Genomic DNA, 15,252 nt, shown 5'->3' on the forward strand with positions numbered 1-15,252 from the left:
ATTCACTGGAAAAGAAAGTGATTCAAAGGCTAACACAGAGTTAAATGTTACTAAATATTAAAAAAGTAAAATCCATACAGGTTTTATGTTTGGGAATAAATTTTTCCCTGAAGGTTACGCAAGCCTAGGACAGCAGCCTGAAAATGGGCAGAGCAACAGCAAAGTGAAACCAAGTGGAATGCAAAGAGTATCCCCTAGAAACAGCAAAAAGTAATTTAAATGTGAATTTTACTTTTATTTCCCAGTTTTAATAAAAAATGGATTATAAGCTATAAAGGTGGGTATTTTTACAGTATAATCCTGCATCCTTTTTAAAAGTTGTCTGCCTTAAATATTTACTTTCATGCAAGCAAGGGCTCTTTTCTTCTAGGGAATATAAGTAATCTGCTTCAGAAGATGTGTTTCATGAAAAGCCATGCTAGAATGCAGCAATCTTCTTAGTATGTGCAGTTTCTGGAAAGCAAGACTGCAAGTATTTTATGTGACCTTGCTGATGTGCCTTACTTCCATTCTGAAGGGACCACTGCCAAGAGTGATGGATGAGGGAGGTCTTCATAGTCACTCAGATTTTTAAAGCTATTTACAGGTACTTCCCTCCAATTCAGTTCTAGTGCAGTCAAGCACCTAAGCATCTTTAAAAATCTGGGCTTCAGTCCTTTGCTTAACTACTACAGATGTTAAGAGCTCCAAGAAGTGGTGGTGCATTTTTGTTTTGGGAAATCTTGTCCTTAGGAAACTGAAATGAGAGATTCAGCTCAGTTTTGTTACTTGCTGAATGGCTGTAAAATGATGACAACTTGCTGTCACTAACAACCCGCTGGAAAACAGTCTGAGAATAAAAGAGCAGATTCCTTCATGCCCTCCCCTCGAATTGAGTAGTAAGGAAATGCTAGAATAACAACAAAGAAGATTTGGGATTTTAAACACTCTCAGATGCCGCGTTCAGGCTACGGAACAAGCAGCAGCACAAAGGAATGTGCCAGAGCAGGGGGAGGGATGGGAGGCACGATCCTTGTAAGAATAATCAAGTACAAATTGCTGCATTTACGAAATAAGAAATTATGACGGCAGATGTGAAGAACCCTCCCTGAGGAGCTTCCTATATTAAATGATGCATTTGTAAAGAAGTTTGAATAGGCAAGGTCAGAGATTTTATAGGGGGCAAACTGTTCTAAGTGAACCTACTTCTGTTTGAAAGAAACTATCAGAACTGGTGACCTCTAGAAACACTCTCCAGTAAGATTAATAATTTATAATTCCACAGCTCTACATAAGGATTTCAAACTACCTGAAAAACACAGCATTTATTTTATAATTCAGGGACTATGCCCACTTTATACACAACTGAACTGCAGTTATGAAGAAGTTAAGGCACTGCCTCAGGGACCTAGAATCTCCCTTTGGCCTTAATAAGTTCCCAGGAACTCACAGCAGCTGAGGAAATGCCTTCTGTCACCCTCCTCTTTGAGTCCTGTCTTTTATGACTTCTCTCAAGTTACACATCAAATCTGCTGCAGAAACAGCAGATGTATGATGGATGCAGGTACCCCCAAAACCACTCTTAAGCTCTGCTTCCTCTTTCTGGGTAAGTGGAAAGAATCACTTACCAACACAAAGTAACTCAAAAGAACAAATTTGTTTGCAAACAGAAACAAACCACTGCCAGCAGCACACTGCTTATACACCTCTTAGTGCTGAAGAGTTCTTTTAAGAAAGGAATCAATCCTTGCACATGGGAGAGTGTGTGAATCACACTATTAGGCCAGCTTGAGATGATGCTGACCACAGGCATTCAGCAAGAAGTTCACCATATAAACATGTAGAAAACGGGAAGACAACGTATTTCATTTGAGGCAAGGAAAAAGAAAAGGAAAAAAAAAAAAAGAAAAAAAGATGCCACAGCACTACTAAGCCTTCTGCCAAATGACAATCACCAACGTCAACCCTGGACACATGAAAAGCAGTCAAGACTGGAAAAGAAAGAGCCAGATCCTGCAATAAAAATAAAATAACTAGCAACCATATGAATAGCCTGTGCTAAACAAAAATCAGACATGTAACACACATAATCAGTAAGCATAATTCAAAAGCAAGCTTAATTCAAGCTCATTTCAGAAACACACACAGATGTCTTTGAACCTTACCTTTCAGTCTAGGGTTTTCTTCCTGCATAAGTGGCTGGCTGACTACTAACATTCTTGGTGTTCGACAGAACAAGCTGTCTCTTTCCAGCTTGACTGATAACCAGACTGACACCCATTACTCCCCTGTTTCTGTTTCCATTTTCAATAGTCCCCCAAATCGTAACTTTTTCTTTCTTTAAATATTCTGAAATTTCTTCCTTTCCCAAACCAGAGGATAAAATGCAGCAGGGAAATAATTATCTGCTTCTATAGCATGCAAGTTTTAAAATTATATGCCCAGCATTAACAACACAGAGCATTAAGACTCAAATCCCCACAGCAACAACATGCTAACCATCCTCTTCCCCCAGACTTATGGAGCTGCGGGATGTCTGCCAGGGAAAAACAGAGAAATGTAAAAAGGACTGCAAGAACATGAATACTAAAATAAATATCACAAACCTGGCTGTTAGAATCACAGACTGAGAAAAAGCTATTAAATCAGCTAAGCCATCTTCTTACCGATGGCAGGAATGTTCTCCATACATTATTTTTCTGCTGCTTTCTCCAGCGTGTGTTCAAATGTTCCCAGAGCTCAGACCCAAAGCCCACTGTGTACAACGGACACTGCTCCATCGTCTTCAGAAGGCTCTGCATCAGGCCATAAACTATGTGGACTGCAACACCTCTCCTGAGGTGGACAAGGCAGGTGCTTGAACCCAGATTTATATTTAACTACTTTGATGAGGTCCTCAAATATTTTTTTTACTTTTTCAGCCTGAAATTTCTGGTATTTTCATCTCACAGCCTTCTTGTATAGCCAGCACAATTATTTCCCTCTTTTACATGAATTTTCCAGCCTATCTATACATCTGATTTCTCTTTTTTTCCATTTTCAAGCCAATGTTTTCTTTTAATCTCGCTTTTTCACTCACAGATTCTGCTTTATTCTATGCTCATCCTTCAGTTCACTCTCATGTCCATTCTTGCTATATCTCACTCCATTGTCCCCATGGTTCCCTCCATCATCTACCCTTTGTCTCAAGACTAAAAATAACACTAAGATTTCTTGAAAATTATTCCAGCAATAAAAAAATTTGAATCTAGACTTGAAAACAACATGGCCCAAGCAGATGTCACTGAAATAATAATTAGAAATCAAGATGAATTACTGACGATGATAATAAAAAAGAAGTTATAAAAAGAGAGAGAAAACTGGGAAGGAGTTATCTGTTGAGCAATAAACTTCACTAGGTTACAAAAAATCTGGTAGTCAAGAAGCACAACGTGGCAATAGCATGCCCCAGCAAGAGTTGAAGAGAGGCAGTTGCCAGATTTTGCACTAATAACAGTGAGATAACATAAAAAAAGAAGAGGATTCTGGGACTTTAGGCAGTACCAAGATCGGTGGCAAAGAGGTAGCTACAGAAAAAGTGTTGATTTTGTTCCGAGTCTGACAAGCTGGGATTTGGGGAGGAATGAAAAATGAAATGTAGTATGAAAAAAAGGCGTTTTCATGCAGCTATAAAACTTCAAAGCTGTATTTTTTCAGGGAAAGCAAGTAAGACAACAGCAGTAAAATACCTTGAAGTAGCACGTGAGAGTTTGTGATAGACCACATAGTGACACAGTTGCTTCTTGTGCAAACCTTGGATACTGTTAACCAGAAGCCCTTCCAAGAGCTTCATCAAAGGTTCAGGTCTTCTCCTACACTGCACTACAGTGCTCTTCATAAACTGTCAGGTAATCCTTTACCCGGGGAAGTAAACCCGTTATTTAAACCCTAAAAAAGTGCTACAGAGTATTGTGCAGCAATGGTCCCAATTGTCATAGTAACATTCCTATAACCGCCAGTGACTGGCTTCATTACCACAAATTACTACTTTTGTTTTAACCCTCCTGCAAAAAGCTTGTTATAGACTTATAAGCGATAAGCGAACATACTGGAATCAGCAAGGCAATCGCTCACTATGAGAAATAGGCTGAAAATGCTAAAGGTTTTTTGCTGTCTAAAATACCCATTTCAGATACTCCAGATAGAAGCCAATCAATGGAATTAGCCTGCTATCTTTGTTCAGTTCTGCCATCAGGAAATGAATACTGAAATAATCCTAAAAAGGCATTATTCTGTGGAAAAGGATGAGCCAGGCAAACCACTCTGCAGATGAAAGCTCTTCCAGAGGGATACACTCCCCTCTTCCTCCTCTTCATTTTCTGAAACAGAATGCAAGTCCTGGCAAACCAAAACCACCGAGTCTCCCCTTACCAGACTGGTTTGGACCCACTTGAGAAAGGAGGACCTTAAAGGGAAGGCAGCATCATCACATGTCATTGAGACACTTGTAGATTTTAAGGTCGATCATGCACATTTCTACTGATGGAATCATCAGGCTTCCTAAATGAATACAATTTGCTGGACAAACATTTCCCATTGCATTTAAAAAATAAACAAATAAAACTGCAACGTATTGAAGCGAAATATGCACTTATGAGCCCCTTTCTCCCACAGCAAAGACCTTACCTACCTGCAGTCTGTGCCAATGAGAACTACACAACAGCATTAAAAAACCAAAAGACTCCTCAAGAATAACTGAATTACAATCTCATAACCTGTGGTGCCATTTCAGGTGTTTACCACCCTTACAAACTTCCCAGAGCTCTTCATGATCAATGCAGTGACCTAGAAATCCTGCTAGGAAACCTCACCCTACTTCAGCTACAGAAGCAGTACGGCATTTGAGCACATTATTAGTTTTTCTAAATGCCAGTTTAGCCCTGGTGAAACATGCCAGGGTGACAGCCTTCACGCCCGCAGCCCTCCATCCCTGGCACTGGACGAGCGTGCAGAGGGCTGGCACCCGGCCCTGGCCGCCTCTCTGCCTCAAGCCACCACCATCAAGACCACCGCCAAGGGGCGGCTCTAACTTCATATCCACACAGGTTAAGAAATCCCCGGGTTTAAGCAGCAAATAGATGTACAAATGGGGGCAGGTTTTGTAATGCAGATTTATCTCCGCCAAAACCAAAAAAAACTACAACAGAATGTGCTTAACCGATCCATTCTGTGAGTACCATGAGATGGCAACATACACTGCTCCATCTGCTCCTCGGTCATAGCATGTAGGTATGTCACTGTGCAAGTTTGTAAAGTTCTCTTAAGGTTGAAAATGGGAATAAAACCTTTACATATGGCTCCTTACCATGGTTCTTACCATGGATTTCACAGTCCACATCTGGTAACTAAAGCACATATGCTTCACTACAGTATTTTCAAAAACCTTTGCCTATGGTGTATCTTTAATTGAAAGAGATCTTAAGCGCCCCATTTTTCAGTCTCTGCTCTCTTCACCGGCTTCTGCTGAAAGAAGTTATACCATCCCCCTGATTTATTAAGGAGACTCTTTGGGCAGTCATTTTAAAATACATCTGAGATGGTTTTCTGTGCCAGGAAATCTGAATTTGCTAACTGTTATCAGTTAAATAACACTCAGTTCCATGACACTACCTTTTCCCTGGAAGTCAGAGCTATTCCCACCCATATAACCAAAACCAGGGGGCACAGTTCTGAGTTACTTGTGTGCCTCAAAATCTTACTGACTTCGAAGAGAAGAAATGCAAGATCTATCCGCTTCTGTGTAGAATCTCCTATTTCACCTATCAATGAATACTTCAGTCCCTCATCATTATATATCACATATTTGATAACTGCAGATCTACAAGGCACTGAGCAATGCGCTTTGTAACATGAAAAAATTCAGCAACTTAAATAAGACCTTGTATTTCTAATTACCATTACCTTAACCTGCATTAGAAGCAAAAAAGAACCAACAAAATCCCCCAAGCTATTTCTCACCATGCTAAAACACATCATTGTTCTCCTTAGCTGATTATGACCTGTCAAACATTCTTCACTGAATTTTTTTTTCTTCAAATTAGCTTTCTTCCATTGCTCTCAAACACAAATATTATATACGTTTCTCTCATTACTCTATTTACAAAGAACACTAGCGTACTTGTTAGTTTTAACTGTCATAAAAAAATTATAGACATATCAAGTAGGAAATTAGATAAATTATCTGTCTTTTGGAACTATGCCCTAACATCCACTTCTGCAGAGTTCCCTCCAAAAATATACTGTACCTACTACATGCCAAAGTTCTGACCTGACATTCAGAAAAAGAGACAGAAGAATGAGTCCAGAAGACACAAAAAAATTACACATTTGCCTATGAAATCTAATTCTGTATATATTTAAAGTGGTTACCACTTAGAAACCTTCTTAGCTAGTCTTATTTTGAATGATGATTGTATGATTTTAAATTACTTTTTCTCATTTATCTATGTAGGTTCCGAAAACTAAAGTAACTGAATATTCTATTTATGAAGATTTAATTTTATTTTGGCTTTTCAGCAGTATCATTTTCTGAATCAAATTCTCATCCATACAAATAACCATTTATTTATTCCATTTTAAAAATAAACACAACCTAATAATATTGCTTTGTTTTCACCTTAAACTTCCACTTTGCAATATATTCAATACATTTTAGATTTAAACACCGCAACACTCTGAGACTTAGAAATAGCCTGAACATTTGTCAAGGCTAAATGCATTATTGTAATCCTACATACAATCTTGCCTAAATGTATAAAATATTATCATATTTGGATAAAACATTTAAATGGATAGATTTTTCTTAAGTAAAACTAAATCTCTTCCCTGAAAATAAACTGGTTTGGCTCAATATTACCTGTATTTATCCCTAAATATCTGCAGAGGTAGCTAATCTATTTAAGTAATTACCTCTAGGGAAGGAAGTTTTAAATAAATATCTAAAAGCCAGAAAACTGATTCTTCACTCTAAAATTTTGCCTTCATCTCTGGCAGTATTTCAAAATCTACATTACTGAAAATCATGAGTGTACATTCATAGAAGACAAATTACAAGTCCCAAAATGATAATACTCATTCTATGGGAAAATAACTAAAAATACAGGTTATGTGGGAAAACGATCCAAAATGGACACTCCAACAGGAGTAAATTAGGGCTGTGGGAATTTGATTCTACATTTCAGCCTGCAATTTGGGAACGTCATCTGATTAAGCTCTTGAATCTCTTAAAATATTATTTACTGAGAAGAACACTATGTAAGTACTGAAACATTATATATTTAAGAAACAGTTTGGTTTCATTTTTAACTGAAGAATGTTCTTTTTCTTCACTCTTTTGTGACAAGTGGTGTCACACTCATTTCCTAGCCTACATCTGTACAAGTCCTGCTGGGTAAAATCCCACTTTCCTGCGACACATATTTTAGTCAAACCGATTTTAATGGAAATTGTGTATAAATATACAGAATTTGACCAATGTGATCATTCATGCATATCTGAGGGCAGAATACATCCCATCTGGTTTAGCATGTTCGCTCCGGTACCGCAATTACATCAGAATATGTCAAAGCCTAACACTGAGCAGAGGATTATTTTAGTAGACAGTTCAAGTAGTTTTCATGTAAGCATTTAAAGTCAGTGTTGGTCACCAGCAGCGTTAAGTCTGTGAAATTTCTATTGCCAATATTCTCGTCCAATTTGAGAAAGAAATCTAACACTAACACCTCTTGAAAGGTTGTTGATCTCTATGTCAATAAACAAGATCGGAAAATAAAAGTGGCCAACCTATTCCTGTAGTTCAAGATGAATGAAATGCCAAAGTACCAGCACACAAATATATATAAGCTGGAATGCAGAACACAGCTTCCTGTAAATATATTTATAGTGATGCTACTTCTGAGTTCAGGATATCTTTTTCTATTAAGGCCTGAAGTTAAATTATAAAACTAATCAAGCAAATCCTTAACAGCTACATTTTTTTCTCTTAGACACAAAACTTTGAAAATTAAATATACTGTCCCATTAATTTCGTTGTTTCCACTTTTCACTCACTTAGCTTCATCCATCCCATTGAAATCCTTCATGTCGTCTGATTAATGTTCAGGGAGGGAGTCACTGGGTTTGTTCTGTTTATTTTTCCAGGTATCCTGCCCAGAACTGATAAGAGCTAAAAATACTCAACAGTTGTTTGGCCCACTCACTCCTCCTACCCATAAAGTCATGTCCACAAAGAGCCCCCCCTATAACGGTCCACAGGAAACGGAGACAAAGGCAGCTAAACCCATTCCTTCAAAGAAGAAGAGAGGAAAGACAGTGCAGGGGAAGTCCCAGACACACAGTCCTGAGGTGGAGCGTTTCAAGTCAAACACCTCTGGATATTCTTCAGACCTAAAATGGATCCTACCGATTAGCAAAGCATCCAGTCCTACAGCGCCTTTCTCACGCAGGGATGCTTCAAATCACTGCTCTCCCTGAAGCTGAAGAGGCTACTCATAAAAGAAGCGGGATTCAGGAGAAGAGCTGAGGAGAGTGCACTCACGGTACTCCATGGCAGCCAGGCCAGCTCAGGTGGAAGCTGTCACACTGCAAGACACGGCACAGGCTGTGCCAAGTGACAGGAATAGTTGGTCAGCGACTGGGCTGGCTGCCTCCGAACTGTGACTCCGAGCCGCACGCACTGTACATCAGCTAATTCGCTGGCTGCTTGAAGGACTCTTTTGAAAATTTTATTTGGACCAACTACAAATTTTCATGTGATGCTAAAAATGCTAAAACAAAGCCAAACAGGTCAGGGGTGAAAAGCAAAGGGAAATCAAAATGAAAAAACACTTAGGAGGAACGTATCAAAGCAGTGAAATGGACCCACTATACATTTTTTGATTTTCTTTTCCCTTCTCTCTTACCTAATCAACCTGGTGAAACCAGAACGGGTTTTTTGGTGTTGCCAAATCTGAAGTTTCCACTGAAATGTGTTGAAAACATGTTGAAGTAGACATTTTTTTGTTGTTTTGGTTCTTGTTCAAGCTACTGCATTGTTAACTACTGGCACTAGCTGAGTTTTAATCCATCCCACCCCTGCTTCAATAGGCAAGGTATCTTGAACTTTACCAAAAAATACACTAGGGACAAAGTGGTGGGGGGGAAAACTGAGATATGCCTTAGAACAGAAATACACTGAAGATAAGCACTGAGTAAGAAATTTTTTGTTTACTACCAATGAACCAGAAGAAAGGCTGTCCCACAAAGTTGAAATAATCCTAGAATTACTATTCATTATTATATGAGTATCCACAGACCAAATGAAATTCAGCAGCAAACTATGGGAGGCACTGTACAACCAGCAGTGACAGAGAGTCTCTGCCCCAAACTGCTTACAGTCTACAGAAACTCAACAAAGTATACGGGAGAAAAATAATACAGCAACGCAGAGAAATGATGAGTGGAATGGCAGAGCACTACGTTCCTTCCATTTTCTTTTATGGAGAAGTTAAAAATAAGTGGGATTAGCGTCACAAAAGACATAAGCAGAAAGAAGATGGGATATGATAGAGCTAGTGAGAGGAGGGAAAAGGTGATAAGAAATAAAGTGGCATGCAGGATGTCTGAGCTATGCAGCACGTTAAGCTAAGTGATGCGACTGCGAGAGCTTGGCAAAGAGGGAGCTTGAGCAAAACAGCCAATTAGCAAAAGGCAGAGAAAAAACAGTCAAAAATATCAGCAACCATCGGTCTCCTTCGTATGCTGCTTGTACAGCTGCTCTGCTGGCTTCAGTCTTTGGTTGAATGGCAAGACCCTCACCTGCCACAAGGGAAGCTGGACTGGCTACATGGCAAAGGAACTGAATTTAAAAGGTTGAGAGGGCATGCCACTGAAAAATAGCTTTCAAAAAACTGATATATGCTAAACGTGGTAAATCTTGGGTTTAGAAGAAATGTATAAATTAAAAATATATAATAAATAAGGGCAAATACTTGCAATTGAAATATATTATACATATGTACTACACCTCCAAATCTGTGTAAAAAAGAAGACAAGTCCTGGTTACACTAATATGGCTCTCCACAGTCACACACAATACAACATATTTAAATGACATTATGAACCCAATCTTACTTCCATGGTAAATAATGGCATTTTAAATAGTGACTGAATGGAAAACGCTAAGCATTTTGTATCTAGGTTAGTGAAATGAATCCCAAATCAGTTATGACTGCAAGTTACTACATATATGCCGCAATGATTATTTACTAATTCTAATACAATTTCCACTGTCGTATCAAATCACGGCAAAGCTGTCACACTTGTTGACAGTTTCAACAATGAGGTCAAGCAGTGAGCAGTCACAAAGAATGAACTGCTTTACCCTCCAGAGGTGGCCACTGCAGAAGCAGGTGAATAGCCATTACCATATTAGCTCTACTCCTTTTTGCAATAGATCTTATATGGGACTGTCTTTCTGCAACCTTGCCCAAGCATTACATTCACGATATTTTATTTGTAATAACATCAGTATGAAAAGATTACTTTCTAATAGGAAGTCAAAAGGTAACAGTCCAGTGACCTTAAAGGACCCTCTTAAATTACTAACCTTGCTTATATTTTGAAACATAACCTAGAATATCCAGAATTAAACAGAAATATGTATTTAAGTTAGAAATAACAATTAGAGACCACTTGGCTCTCAGACACTCTCACACAGACCCAATTTACCTACGGACAATGATCACAGAATCTAAACTGGTGTATGATCCAGAACACCCAAATTAAAAGTTTCCAGCACTACACTTAGTCTTATTCTGAGAGTTCAGAGTGTACATTGTAATATTCTAATATGTCTTAATGTAACAAAAATGTGTGAAAAGACTTTTCCTTCAGATTACCTTACACATCGTCTCTTAAGTTCTTTGAAGGAAGGTTCAGTAAGAATCAAATGGACTGCACTGATTTATTTTTACTGTGTTTATTAATCATTTGAGATTAAAAGTGTGGACAAAAATATTAAAATTCTCAATTATAAATGCAATTTTTTATTTACTATTTGATATTGTTTCCATATGCCTGAAAAAAGAAACTGCCTGGATAATCGACTAGGCAGTTACTTGGTTTCAGGGGATTTGAGTCTCTTTCCTTGTAATTCAGTGGCAGAATTGTAGCTGACTTATAAAACAGTAACCTTTTTATACGCCTCTACATGTTCTACTATGTAGAAGAGCGCACTCCTGTGTAACTCTTCAGGTGAGGAGGGCTATACCTGAGGCAGATCTGATCATATGTGGTTCCTGAAAGAACACTATACAGACATTTCTTTCTAATTCCATATAATAAATTCAATTAAATAAATAGGATCACAAACAACACTATATTCTATGAACCACTAACTCAAAAAGCAGAAACATCAATGTCAGAATTGGCTATGTATGCCAAATCAGAACTCCAGTCCGCTTTACATTCCCGCTGACAGTTCCTGTAATGAGCACACAGCATTAAATAAAAACCATGACCTGTTTAAACAAAGATCAGAGCACCAGCTTTATCTTTGCACTCTCTCATGTTTGTTGTTTGGCAACACGAACTAATACCACAACCAATATCTTATTAATATGAGCTCAATATGTTTTCATACAGGGCATGAGGGGTTTGCTCTCATCTACCAAGAAGATTTGTATATCTTTAAAATGGGCATTTTTCTTCACACGAAAATGTACAGGTATTCTCAGCGGCTACTCTGCTTTAAATTAGACCAAAGGAAAGCAGGGAAAGAAGAGATGGAGGGAATAATGTACATGCAAGAAATTCTAAGATTCTTCTGTCTCAGATAGCTTGAGACAATGAAATAAACTGGAAGAGCCAAGCTAAAACTGTTTAAACATACCATTAAAATTTCATAGCTCATAATTAATATCAATCAGTTCATGTATGTATCATGCATGGGATAGCCACTACAATTAATGATTTCAAAAAAATCCATATGTAAAATAGAAATTAACTCCCCCTATTTGTGTAGTACACTACCAGAAAATTTACAGTGCCTGGCATCATGAAACTATTTATTACGAACGGGTGCAACACAGATTACCATTACATAATGATTCCTTAATTGGTCATCTCAAAAGATATACTCTTTTTTGGTAGTCAAATTTCAGACACGCATCTTTAAAATGTAGTCGTGTATTTTAAATATCTGATATTATTCTGAAAAACGGAGAGTCTGGAGCTTCATCAGGAGCCAATCACAAAGTTTAATAATCTTGCCTAGTTATCAGTTTATCCAGAATATCCAAAACTCCTTTATATTAGTCTACATTACCTACTAAATTTCTTAAGCATTAACAGAAGTTGAAATGACTATCAATACCGTACATTATCAGCAGATCTCTTAATTATGGTATTGTCAAGGTATAGACTGTGTAAGCAGAAATCTTCAACTATTGATCTTCCGCCAAAGAGAACGGAATGTTTAAAATCTGTCTAGTTTCTGCATGTTTGTCATCTTTATCCTCTGTGTTATCCACAGGCAAGTATATGCATTTATAACTGTATTCCGCACTACACATCTGAACGTGCAAAATATAAAAGGCACTTATTAAAAAAGCAATGTATTAAAAGCAGTGAAATCCCTACCTAAACGTCCCAAATCTTTCTTTTTTTCTGCCCCACTGCTCCGAGCGTGCTGGATACCAAAGAACAGCGCAGTAAATTGGACGAAAATTAGCAGGAATCCTGAAAAACTTATCGAACGGTTTCCTCCCGGAACAAAACTTTGGAGGTCACTAAATCCTCTCCTACGACAAAGGAAAGTTCTTCCATTTCCACCACCCCGGCTACCCGAGGGGAAGGAAGCTATCGGGGAAGGCGCACACGGATTTTCCTCGGGGGGGCGGGGTGGGTGGGGGGCTTCCCTCCCGAGAAGACTCCGGCGGCGGCTGGTGACACCTGAACACGGGGGGGGATGAGAGCGGTACCGGGCGCCCGGGGGTGGCCGCCCGCTCGCTCGCTCGCTCGCTCGCTCGCCCGCCCGTCCGCAGCAGCCCAGTCTCCTCCGCGGGAACTCTGCGAACAAAGTAACTTGCCGGCCGGCTGGCGGGGAGGCGGCCGGACACGCGTGGGGCCGGGGGGAGGGAAGGGGGGGGGGGGGGGGGGCTGCTGCTCTCACCCCTTGGCAAGGCGGGCAGGGCAGCGGCAGCCCTTCCTTTCCCCGGGAGCGCGGTGACAGCCCTTACCTCCGCACAGCCCCTTCCTCACGCCCGGCGGCAGGCGAGCGCCGGCAGAGCAGCACGGAGGCAGAGCGAGGGGAGCTGCCAGGATCTCGGCGGCTTCTCCCTCCGCCTCTCTCCCGCTCCTCGGAGAAGCCCTTCCCCCCCAACCACCCCCCACCCCCCGACCGCCTCACTCTCTCTAGCTTTGGGGCATATATATATATATATCTTTTTTTTTTTTTTTTTTTTTAAAGGAGCGAAGAGAAGGCACGGGGAACCTTGGTTGGGAGAGCCAAAGCCCTGACGCGCTTGGGGGTGGGTAGGTGGGGGGGGGGGGGGGGGGGGTGCGGCTGGGGGGGTTTCAGACCCTCGCACAGCAAGGCAGGCAGACCCATCCCCCCTGTCTCCTCAGTCCCCAGCCGGAGAAGGCAGCGCTGAGGCTTGAACCTCGCCGCCTCCAACGGATCCCGCACCAGGCAGGGAACGGGCCCTGCGCACAATCCCCCCTCCGCCCCGAGCCGGCGGGGAGACCCCGCCCGGGGCGGCCGCACGCATCCCTCCGCCGCTCCCCATCCCTGCACAGGGGCAGTGGGGCGGCGGGGGGTGGGGGCTCCCCCAAAATACTTACCCTGCCCGCCGGGGCTGCTTTGAAGATGCAGGATTTTGTGCGACCGATCGTCTCCTTCTCCGGGAGCCCAGCCTCCCCTCCCCCCCCCCCCCCCCCCCGCTTCCCCTTCCCCCGCCTCCCCCACCTCCTTTGGGGGGCCAGGAATCCCCCACTGCCGGCCCTCCCCTCTTCTCCGCCCGGCCGGGGAGCCCCGCCGGCGGGCCGTGCCCTGGCACCGCTGGAGCGGTGAGCTGCCGGGGCTGCGGCCGGGCCACGGCCAGAGCGGCCCGGCCGGGTACGGGGCCCCGCTGGTGCTCCATTGCCCCCGGCCGGGGCCGGGACGCGTTGCCGGCCCGCGCTGCGGCGGAGGCGCGGGTTGGCGCCCTCCCGCCTCGGGTTGGGGGTCAGCGGGGGGCGGCGCAGGGCCGCCTCCGGCGGGAGGGGGAGGCTGCGCCCCCCGGCCCTCCGCCTGAGGGGCCCGCCGTAGCCCGCTGGCGGGGCTGCTCGCCCCGGGGCAGAGTTGAGGCAGCACCCGGGGGAGCGCGTGTGTGTACAGGGGGCAGGCAGGAACTCCGCGGCGGCCCGTGGCGGGGCGGGGGGAGGGGGTCCCGGCTTCCCGTGCCCGGTCGCCCTCCTGCTCCTCTCAAGAGATCCAGGGGGAAGTTTGGGCGGAGGGCTCCCAGGGGTGCCTGCCTGCAGCCAGGCCGCGCCGCGCCGCACCGGCCGTTAGGCGGGTCGGCGACCGTTAGGCGGGTTGGCGACCGTTACGCGGCCCGTTGGGGTCAGGGCCAGCTGTCCCCACGCCCGGAGCACGCCTCCCCGCCGCGGCAGAAATGTTCCTCTCCGGCCAGCGCCATGGGGCCGGAGAAAGCGGTAGCCGTCGCTTCAGCGAGTGCAGGTGGTGGCGGTGGGCGAGAAGGACTCGGGGAGTAGGGGGGGGGGTGACGGGGGGATCGTCCCGCGGAGGTGAGGTCCGATGTGAGGTACTGGTAGGGCAGCGAGGAAGTTGGGGGTGTCGTGAGGGAAGGCCCCTTCCCTGCCAGCGCCTGGTTGTGTTTCTCAGAGGCACTGAGCATGCACAGCTTCCCTGTGCTTCAAAATCAGGCCATGATAGAATCATAAATATATAATATTACACTCCTATGATATTATGAGTAGAGAGCAGGCGAGTTAAATGCATACGTCGAGGAGAGGCAAATTACATAGAAAGGGGCCTTACTGCACAATTGTAAAGCAATTCTAAAATGAAATGTTTTAAAATCCTTCCAAGAATGATTTTAATTCCTGCACGCTTGTTCCCGTATCGCCTACCGTGCTGGGTATCTAGCAACAATTAGTGGAGTTACATCTGCTTTTAGTGCACATGGTGACTTTATCACTGATCAAACAGTCTTTTTAAAAATCCGGAGCTGGAAAATATCCACTCTATAAAAG

General features: G+C 42.8%; 1 protein-coding gene across 2 annotated transcripts in view; it reads right to left on the bottom strand.

Annotated features, from left to right (window-relative positions):
- Positions 1-13,957, bottom strand: part of MPPED1 (metallophosphoesterase domain containing 1) — a 66,369-nt gene extending 52,412 nt beyond the window's left edge. The window contains exon 1 of one of the 2 annotated variants that reach the window (XM_074147495.1): positions 13,236-13,403. The gene's annotated coding sequence lies outside the window, so the exon portion shown is untranslated. Of the gene's footprint in view, positions 1-13,235; positions 13,404-13,839 lie in introns of those variants that run through there. The other variant, XM_074147502.1, reaches the window with a different exon arrangement.
- Positions 13,958-15,252: the final 1,295 nt, after the last annotated feature.

The sequence above is a fragment of the Numenius arquata genome, chromosome 1 (assembly GCF_964106895.1).
Source record: "Numenius arquata chromosome 1, bNumArq3.hap1.1, whole genome shotgun sequence".
NCBI classification, from domain to species: Eukaryota; Metazoa; Chordata; class Aves; order Charadriiformes; family Scolopacidae; genus Numenius; species Numenius arquata.